Below are 10,465 nucleotides of genomic sequence, written 5' to 3' on the forward strand. Positions count from 1 at the left end.
TGGTTTAAATCACAGCCTTCCTCTGCCCACCTGGATGCGTTGCGAAGCCTTGTTGTGTCTTATGCCCCTCCCCTCACCAGCAAAGCAAGGAGAGGAGCACTTCCCTGTCTAAGGTTAAATACATCAAAGATTGTGATGTACCCACATATTTTGGCAATAAAGTTGTAGCAGTATCTCAGATAGATAAAATCTCCTGCAAACAGAATACTGGATTCTTTTAAAAGAATATTTGTTCAGTTCAATCATGCTAAAAGAACAATATGCATTATACATATACAAACAGGATTTCTGATTTAATTATGAGGGTTTCAAAAATCCCTCCTGTACTTAACACTCAGGGTTATGGAACTTGTTGCCAAGCAATTACCCTTTAAATTTTCTTTAATCCATGCCGATCATTTCCCAGAGTTGATCATTACTGCAGAGTTTAATTGCTTTTGTTGGCATGCATGTTGCCAGAGTTCAAACGGAACAGATTATCAGGAGGCTGCCAGCCGCAAAACTCTTTGAAAAAAAGGCGGGAATCAACGGGAAGAACCTCACGGTGTGCCGTGTTTCAAGGACTTCCCAGAAACTGTGGATCACACCTATATTAGCCTCAGAAAAGGTTTGCAAGGGTTAGATTCTGATCTTGCTGCTATTAGTTTTAGAGCGGTGCCAGTCACCTGTGCCACACAGAGGTACTAGGTTTGCAGGAGAGTAAGTCAGTACAGAATTGGGGAAAAATAAAAAATAAAATAAAAAGACTGAATCACATCAGAAAGAAGGCTAAGAACATTATCTCCAAATACAGCAATATGCAAAACAACCAAGATACAAAGCACATGTAAATCGCAAACCCTTGCCTATAGCAGAGACTTTCTCACTCTGTTGCTCCTTGGGTTTGCTCCTTATGTTTGGGTTTGCAGGTTGCTGCAGGAGAAGGGCGCTCTCATTCCAACCCTCAGCACGCAGCCTGCTTCCCATCCTTTCAGATCACGTCGTTTATCTTAAGGAAGCTGCCAGGTGCAGTAGGAAGCTGGATTGTGTCCGTGATAAAAGCGATCTTTTCCTTCAGTAACATGGTTTATCTATTAAGCGAAACTGCTTTCAGGAGAGGCTTGGTATGTTTGCAGCATCCCCCTGGTAATGAGGTTAATGCACCCGATACGGCTGATACTGCAGAACGTTCATCAGGAGCATCTTCATTTAAACATCAGATATATTTGCAGCCATCCAGCAATTTCCCATCTAACCCAAACTCATCCATTTCTCTGGTTTTCAATCTGTTTTCTACATAAACATCAAAAACCCCCACTATGTTTCCCTACTATTAGCACAGGCTAATAAAAAAGAGAGGGAAGTTTGTCCACACAATGCATTTTTCTTCCCTCCCACGCTGTCATTATCTCTTTTCCTTTGTAACTCAGTAACACCTAGAAGTTTTGGCAGCGTACCAAGGGTTTCACCAGTGCTTGGCACTGTACAGATACATGGCAGTCTCAGGCCATCTAATCAGGTTGGTATCACCAAGCCTCAGCAAAGCAGCGACAATGTGTGTACATGCAATATACTTTGGAATGGGCAAAATCTGGGAAGAAGGAAGGAAGCCAAGGGAACATCACATACTGACATGATGAGGAATAACTGGATCTCCATTAAGTTAGCGGTGGCACAACATCATGGTAGAGTGACAAGATTGTGTTTATGTAGATTGAAACGAGCAACATGCTGGAAGGTGCTACAGCTAGTGATTATCCGTCATGTCTTGTCACGTTGACATGCAGCTGTGCCATTAGAAGAACAGAATTTATAGGGTGAGGAAAGAAAAAGAGCTGACCATGCAAAAGTGTTGTTGCAGTGCCCACCCAGAATAATGGCAGCCCAAAACAGTCCTAATCTTTAGATGAGGAGTTGTTAAGAATATTTTCAGAACTACTGGTACAGGTACCCACTATGACATCAGAAAAAAAAAAAAAAAAGCCTGGAGAGAGAGCTGTGTTACAGTGCCCGCAAAAGCAAAAGGCTTCATTCTGCATGTACAAAGGCTATGAGAGTTCTTCTCTTTTCTTCTTCCTTGTTTAGCTAAGCAGATATTCTTTGCCTATTTGTTCAAAGAGGTGTGTTCAACAAAAAGGTGCAAGTGTGCATGACACTCTCCTGTGCAATAGACAGCATTGAGCATGTAGCTGTAGTTTGAGATATTGCTACCTTAAAAAATATATATTTAAACTGAACAAAATGGGAAATAAGAGTTTGTTTTACATAGAATCACGGAATGGTTGAGGTTGGGAAGGACCACTGGAGGCCATCTGGTCCCACCCTGCTCAAGTAGAGACACCCAGAGCAGGGTGTCCCGGACCATATCCAGGTGTCTTCTGAAGGTTTGCAAACACCTTCATAAGTCCTTGGGAAACAACTGGAGCTTGTAGCAAATACGAAACTTGAGAAATACAGACAATACAACAAAGCAGACTGTCATGAATACATTTTTTTTTCCATGTAACTGTAGTGAATGAACTAAGGAATGAAAAAAAAAAAGATTAAAAAAAAAAAAAAGGGATTTTGTTGACTCAAGAGGGAGTCAAGTACACATCAGATGCATATGAAGTCAGCCTGGAAATTGGAAGATAATTTCTATCTGGGTAATTAGTCACTAGAAGTTTCCATAGGAAAACCCCCAAAACATAAATATATGGCAGGGCATGGTAAATTTACTAAAGACAATTTAATAGATTGTTTTCTTTCCAATAGTACGGGAACAGATGTAGTGAACCAGGAGATCACTTCCCATTCAATATCTGAAACAAAATTCACCCTTTGTATGAAATAAAATACTCAAATTTTAAATAACCTGGAGCCTCCATTTTGAACATTTACAGAGGTTTTAAGTAGTTCTAAAATGTTTGCTATAAGTTTCACCCATGGCAAAAATCTCGCATATCACATCTGTTTGACTCTTAGGATTTTATATATGACTTAGAGCTTTTCTTGTGTTTGTGGGATCTGCCAAACACCAGATTAAAAGCATCAGCATCAAACACATCTTAGACATCACTGCCAGCAAGTAATTCTTCCCTCATCCATAGAACAGGGTTTTGCTGGGTTCCTTGAGCTAGACAGCACTTTTACATCCAGGAAAACAAACTGAGAAAAGCTTAGGGATAACAAAAGCTACAAAAAAATAATACTCTGTCTGAAAGAAAATGTCAAATCTTGCTACTGGCTTAATGCTTCTGTAAATTATCCCTGCCCAATGTAAAGGCATATCATTTAGAAAAGTGTGCTATGAGAAACATTTCTGAAGAAAGAAGAGGAAAAGTTAAGAAAGTAGGCAAGAAAGAAATAGATCTTATGCAAGAATCAGGTCACATTTTCTCTTCCTCTGATGTACATCATTGAATTAGAACTAAATTGCTGAAATTGTGCTAGCCAGGATCCTCATAGCTTGGGTGCTCACCCACCTTTGGGGCTTGCCTTAGCCTTTTGTTGAGATGTTGGTACCAGCGACTGCTCCAGTGGACTTAACATGAGTGAACATGCACAGGAAGTAGGGAAAGGCACATTTGGACTGGACACCTCCAATTCACATTCACTCAGTGTTTTGTTAATCCCAGATTCTCTCTGAAAACCAAGTGTGTGGGCCATATGTATATCTGGATATCTAAGGACAAGGACAGAGCTGCTACATATCTTTGTTTAGTTCAGACTCTATCTGCATGAACACCAACACTCCTGAGAGCTGGTTTCTGAGGGGTCTGCATCTTGTGGCTGGCTCTCACTGCTGCCCAAGACACAAGCTGTGGCTGAAGCTCTTCCTGTGTCTGAGGTGTCTACAGGAGCCCTCTCTTGTATGGATACTCCACTGCCTCTCCCACAGCTGAGGGCATGTACAGGATTCACTTTTTTAATGTACTGATAATTTTCACTGAACTTAGATGAACCCAGTAATGTCGTAGTTATGTTCACTTCCACCAAATATGACCAAAGTCAGCAAACAGGTTCAAAATGTACCAGCACAAGGAATGGACATAGATAAGCCACGCATCATAACATAATATCCTTTTTCTTCAAAAACAAGGTTTGAAAGCCTGTCCAAAAATCTGGAAAATAAAATAAAACATACAAGAGTATTTTTATTTTCAAAGATTGGGATACAATTAGCCTTACTACCACTATTGGGATAGAATTAGCCTTACTCCTCAGCTAGTTGATGGACACAGGGGTAATTCCTGCAGTCACAGAAGCAGCAAATTTTGGAGTTATCCCATCTCATACAGGCTGAAGGCTTTGCTCAGTAGTGATGGAAAAAATAGTATCACCTCCCTGAGATGCCTTCCTCTGTGTTGGTGGCAGAGAAGACACAAAGTGACCACCGTGCCTCTAACTTCAAGCGCTGACTCTGGCCAGAGCACTTGAGTTCACCCCACCACGGCATTTTCAATGGCACAAATTGTTCTGGAATAGTTGCAAAAGCCTCTGAGCAAAAACTTGATCCAGGGCCCATGATCACTGCAGAGCACACAACCTCCCTGAAATGGAGGGGGATGGTAAAAGGTTTGTATTTCAGGAACTCTGATCAAGGGTGACAACGATAGCATTTATGCTGATGGTACCAGTTTGCCTCCTTTACAGTTGTGGCATAAGGAAAACATTTATTGCCCACTTTTCTGTGATTTGCCAATTTTACTGTGCCAAAGCAAGGCTTTATAAGTGTTCTCTGTCTTTGCACATTAAATCCAGGGTGTGTAAGTCAAAAAGAATGTGGGCCTGGTTGAAAAAAAAAAAAAAAAAATGCATAGGATTTCTTAAGGAAATTTTTCATTGTGCAGCAGAGACAAGAGAACCAAACAGTCTTTTATCTGTAAAAGCACAGAATTTGAGAAACAAATTTTAGTCAGGAAAGCCTAATGTTTTCTCCACTTCCTTTGGCCTCAGGAAATGGAGAATAACTTTAAAGATGAATTGTGAGAGAATGTTTGAATTTCTTTTCCCATTTCAATTCAAATGGGTGCCCACTCTCAGGTATTTCAAATAAATGCAGCACTTTTGAGTAGAACTCAGTCAAAGGAATCCAGGGTTGGCTCAAAGACGAAAGTTAATCCAGTAGTTAGATTATTAGCACAGAATTTACAAACCTGTTGCAGAACCAGGAGCTGAACACAAGTCTCCTTTAAGAATTTAAATTACATTGTCTTTCATTGCCTTACCTTTTCTTTCCACGTACATTTTGAGGTGTTCTTATACTACATTGAAGGTGGCAAATGGAAAGAGATGGATTAGATCAAAACCAAACAGTGCTGTTTTGTTGAGGATGAATAAAGAAAATTAAGTAGATTCTTATGAGCTTCAGCTCCTGTTATAAATATTTTGCTCCTGTCTCTGAATTAGTACCATTAAAAACATTTTGGGGACTAACCATCATCTAATGGAATGGATGGAAGAGGATCTTCTTCATGAGGACAGTTTCTTGGAGAAAATTAATACAAGGATATTAATGGGTTGGAGGAGGAGGGGGAGATGAGGTGCATTATCAGACTATTTTCAAATCTGCCAAATGTCAAAGTGAAGTCTCTAACCAAACATTCAGTGAGTATCCAAAGATCTATGTAACTCTATGCCATTAAATCCTACTGAATTCTCTTTGACACCTTTATTTTTCAGAAATGTATATTAATACAAGGAATGCCATGCTTGACTACATATGCCTGTAACCTTCCTAGTTAGAGATCTGTCTTCTCTCCAACTGATCTACCTTTTTTTCATACTCAGAATGATGTTGCCTAGATGTAAGCTACAATAGCCCTTCCTGACACACTTAAATTCCTTTGTGCTTTTCGTCATATGTTCCAGCATGAATTAGATGTTTGAAATGTTAGTCATAAAAGAACTATCCCTCCTGAAAAAGTGTCATTATCTGACACTGCACAAAGTGCCTGCCAAATTACCTTTAACTTTCAATCATTTCAGGCTTCTAATTTCTGGGTGTAATTGTAAAAATGAAAGCTTTGCTCCCACCTCAAGCTTTGTTAATCACACAACTGAAAATCAGACAAACAAACGTCATCAACAACCCCAGCTCAGTTTGGTCATCGTTACCACCTTCACCAAGGAACTGAAAAGATGTACGCCTTCCCAAAAGATGTAAGAATAAGATTTTTTTTTTTTTAATGTAATATGTTTTGTTTCATTCTCTTTTTCTTGTTTTATTTTAGTAATTTACAGTTTAATTCTCTTTGCATTAGCAAATCAGGAAACCACAAGATAAATATATTTTTAATATCAAACTTAAATATCTCAGAGGGAAAAAAAGAAAAAAAAAAAAAAAAAAAACAAAAAATAAAGCATCTGCCTCCTAGAATACAGGTTCAGCAAATCCATTTTTCCATCAACAGTTTCTGCTTTGGCCTTTATACAAGACACCACCCTCTGATATGACGTGATACATTGCGTTCACACATTCATTTCCAATCCCAGCTCGTGCACTGATAATGAGTGCTTCAGGAAGACAGACAGGCAGATTCCTAAATTTGAGTTCATGTTCTGATTTCTTGCTATCAGTATCCCATGATACTGCCTCATTCCTTGTGTTTGCTCCCTGTGGCCATATCACAGCTAAATGCACCACACAATCTCATCTGCTCAGATAGATTCCTGTGCCACTCTGGAGCCAGGAACCTCAGTTTGGCTCTTTGTTTGTGTGAAGATTTTTTTACTGTCATGCTAAAGCCAGATTAGGGCTCATGTGGGTGAACTCCACAAGGTATTCTGTTCGACAGCAAAACCTCAGATGCGCACAGAGCCAAGCAAGTTCACTATTACTCTGAAACAGCAAGGACCTATCAGCAAATTCATTTTCCATGATAATATTGTGCCAGATCTGTGGATTGCACTGATGCCACCAATAATTTCAACACTAGGTATTAACATTTCTTTTTCTTTCCTTTAATCTCCAAAGGTACAACTTTCCACCAGATAAAAATCAGCCAAGTATGTTGATAAGCACATAATCAGCTACGCCTTTAGATTAGGTTAGATTTGATTTAACATTATTAATTATTCTGCTTTCCAATGAGTAATTCAGCCATGTGATTGCCTACCCAAGCCATAGCAGAACATCCCCATATATTGTGTAACCTGCAACTGTGCTAACCTGAAAGATTCATCACCTAATAAATGTCCTGATGGAAAACTTGATGAACTATGTAGAAAGATGTCCAATTGATAAAGTCAACTGTATGTCAATATCTGGACACTACCACCAGTTTGAAAAATAGGTCATCCAAGAACCAAAGCAAGAGCAGAAGAACTCTATGTTCACAGTAGATTTTAATATCAGTAGTCTTCATCTCTTCTGGACAACAAAACAGTCAAGGTTGAAGTGTCAGAGTAGGGCAGAGCAAGCATTTAAAGGGTGCACAAGGAGCCAGATTCACATTTAAATAAAGAGTTCCACTGAAGCAAAGAGACAAGGAAGTGCAGTCAAAGGATCTACAAATTTTTTGTCAACCAAGGATACAGTCAAGAGAGCACACCAAGATGTTTGACTGAAGCTCATCTTGTAGAAATGCATACTGTGATTTGAAAACACCAAGAAATGGAAGATTCGGTCCTTTTCCTGAGGAGCTTATCCCAGATTTAAAAAATAATAATAATAAATAAATACTGTCCTAGTGACAAAACTTGAATTCAGCTTCCAGCCCTTGTTTCTGATTATGCCTTTCTCTGATAGACTAATGAACTTTCAAAAACCTTTATTTTATTTCATGGAAGTATTTCTGTTTCAAAGTCAACTCACCTCTTTATCTGTCTTGATAAATTAGGCAGATTATTGTCCTTAGGTTTCTCTCTGTTGCTTTTTCTAGGAAGAAAGATGTTTGCTACCAAGACTGAAATTACAACTACCAATTACAATTTGCCCCTTAAAAGAAGCAAATTAATCAAGTTGATCAGTAATTTATATATATATATATATATATTTAAGGTGAGAACTGACAGCAGAGAGAGAAAACAAAATCTAATAAAAACATAAATCCAGACATACAGTGGGAAGTTTCCTTGTGGTCTGTTATTCAGCCATTAGATGTCCCCATGTGCCATCGGGATGTGGCACTGCCACCAGCAAACAAAAGGGATCAAGCAACAGCTCAAGCTGAGTGGAAGCCTATGGGTCTGTTGTCACTGTGGTTGTGTTTCTGTTTTACACACTTACTGCTTGAGAGCACTGATGATTTTCCAAATGATGACAGCAGCTGAGGGAGGGAAGTTATTATTACTCCCCACTCCAGAGTGAAGACTCCAAAGCTGAAGCTATGAAAAGAAAAAAAAAAAAAAAAAAAAAAAAAAAAAAAAAAAAAAAAAGGCCCCCAAGTGGGGCCTTCCCTTATGAGGCCCCACTTGGACAACTGCATCCAGATCTGGGGCCCCCAGCACAAGAAGGATGTGGATCTGTTAGAATGGATCCAGAGGAGGGTCACAAAGATGATCACCTCTCATGTGGAGACAGGCTGAGAGAGCTGTGATTGTTAAGCCTAAAGAAGAGAAGGCTCTGTGTTGACCATACTGCAACTTTTCAGTACTTAAAGGGGGTTTATAAAAAAGATGGAGAGCAACTTTTTGTTCTGGCAGATAAAAATAAGACAAGGGAGAATGTTTTTAAACTAAAAGAGGGGAGATTTAAATTAGAGGTTAGGAAGAAATTCTTCACTCAGAGGGTGGTGAGGCACTGGAACAGGTTGCTCAGAGAAGCTGTGGATGCCCCAACCCTGGAGGCATTCAAGGCCAGGTGTCCACATGGCCCTGGGCAACCTGATCTAGTGTGTGGCATCCCTGCCCATGGCAAGGGGGTTGGAACTAGGTCCCTTCCAACCCAAGCCATTCTATGATTCAAACAGTTAAATGCTGAACCCTAGTTATTAATGCCAGTGGTCCCCATACAAAGAAATGTTGGAGTAGACAACAGAGGCCAAGTTATTGATGGATATCTATTTACATACAGATCAGATCTAATGATTTGGTTCTCTTGCACTGAAGGCCAAATTGTATTTACCCACCAGAGCCACACATGACTGTAGAACTCAAAGAAGACAAGACCACATCTTCAGCTGCTGTCAATTAAAATCAGTTGATTACCACATTAGTCTCAAACACCAGTGAGATGGCTGGAACAGTTACTGCTTGCAGAGGTTGACAGACCTACCACTAGGATAGCCCAACAAAATGACCCAAAACCACTGAAGTTTTCAGCAAGGCATAGGAAAGTAAACCTTGGTTTGGGATTTCAGCCATGGTAGTTCATGATGAGCTTCATGAGCATTTCAATAGGATGATGACCACCAGGAAAAAAACAGGGATGTCAGCTAGAAGCAGTAACTGCCTCGATCATCAATCATCTTCTTGCATTCATGAGTGACATTCACCCTACAGTGACAAACACAAATAACTTCATTGATATTTTATTTAGTTGAAAAGCAGGTACTTGAGAGCAATTGTTTTACCTTTATTTATCTATTATTTTACTTAGCTAAATGCAGAAGTTCCAACACTAGATCATCTCCTGAATGATGCACCTTTTTGCCTATTAGAAGCAAAACATCGTAGTGCTCTAATGAGTATTTATTCTTCTGTTCAAAAAATCATTTTATTTATTAAAACAAGCACTACTAGATGTGTCTTTTTAGCCCTACTAATTATCAACTTTTCCTATGGTTCAATGGACTATACATACCCCCCCCCCAAAAAAAAAAAATAGCATTAAGGAATGCAGTGATAGCTGAAGTACCATTTCCAGATTTACTTAGTCAACACACAGAAGCATGGAGACACTTCCCTTTTCATTAGCCTAGGAGCCAGCTTGGAGATGGCACAGGGAATTTCACAACACTTCCTTTCTGCACAGATGAAAGGCTGAAGATTATTCAGTAGTGAAGGTGAGCCAGGGCAAGACAGGAACATCCAGGATGACAAGGCTGTCCACACCCATTAGCAATTTTTTAAACAGAGGACTGAGTCACAAGCAAGTATGTGCCAGCTACCTCTGTAAAAGTATTTCTTTTAGATGCTTGAAGGACAGTGCTGTAAAGACTGCAGAGGAGAATTTTTAGAAGTTCCTGTGAAGAGCTGCCACCAACAGGCTGGCACTTCACTAGAGATGTTGATGGGGTTGGCCCAAGTAACTTCATCTGGAGTTGATTCAAGACCCTACACACTTAAGAAGTTTCTTGAGGCATTTGAGGACATTGCCTTTTTCTAGGTCTCTGACACTGTGCAAGACATTAGTGGCACTATATCCTTTACTTGGAAAAAAATGTTCATTTTGTGGCAATAATGAATATACAGTCAAAAACTCCTCCACTCCACCACATACACGTCTTTTACTCCCTCCTACTAACAGCAGGGTTACCGACAGGAATATATGCCCTTCCTTTTCCCCCATCCATCTTTCTCTCCTCTCGAGAAGGCAGGTACTTTGTCTGGCACCTCTGGA

This window comes from Oxyura jamaicensis, chromosome 2 (genome assembly GCF_011077185.1).
Source record: "Oxyura jamaicensis isolate SHBP4307 breed ruddy duck chromosome 2, BPBGC_Ojam_1.0, whole genome shotgun sequence".
Taxonomy (NCBI): domain Eukaryota; kingdom Metazoa; phylum Chordata; class Aves; order Anseriformes; family Anatidae; genus Oxyura; species Oxyura jamaicensis.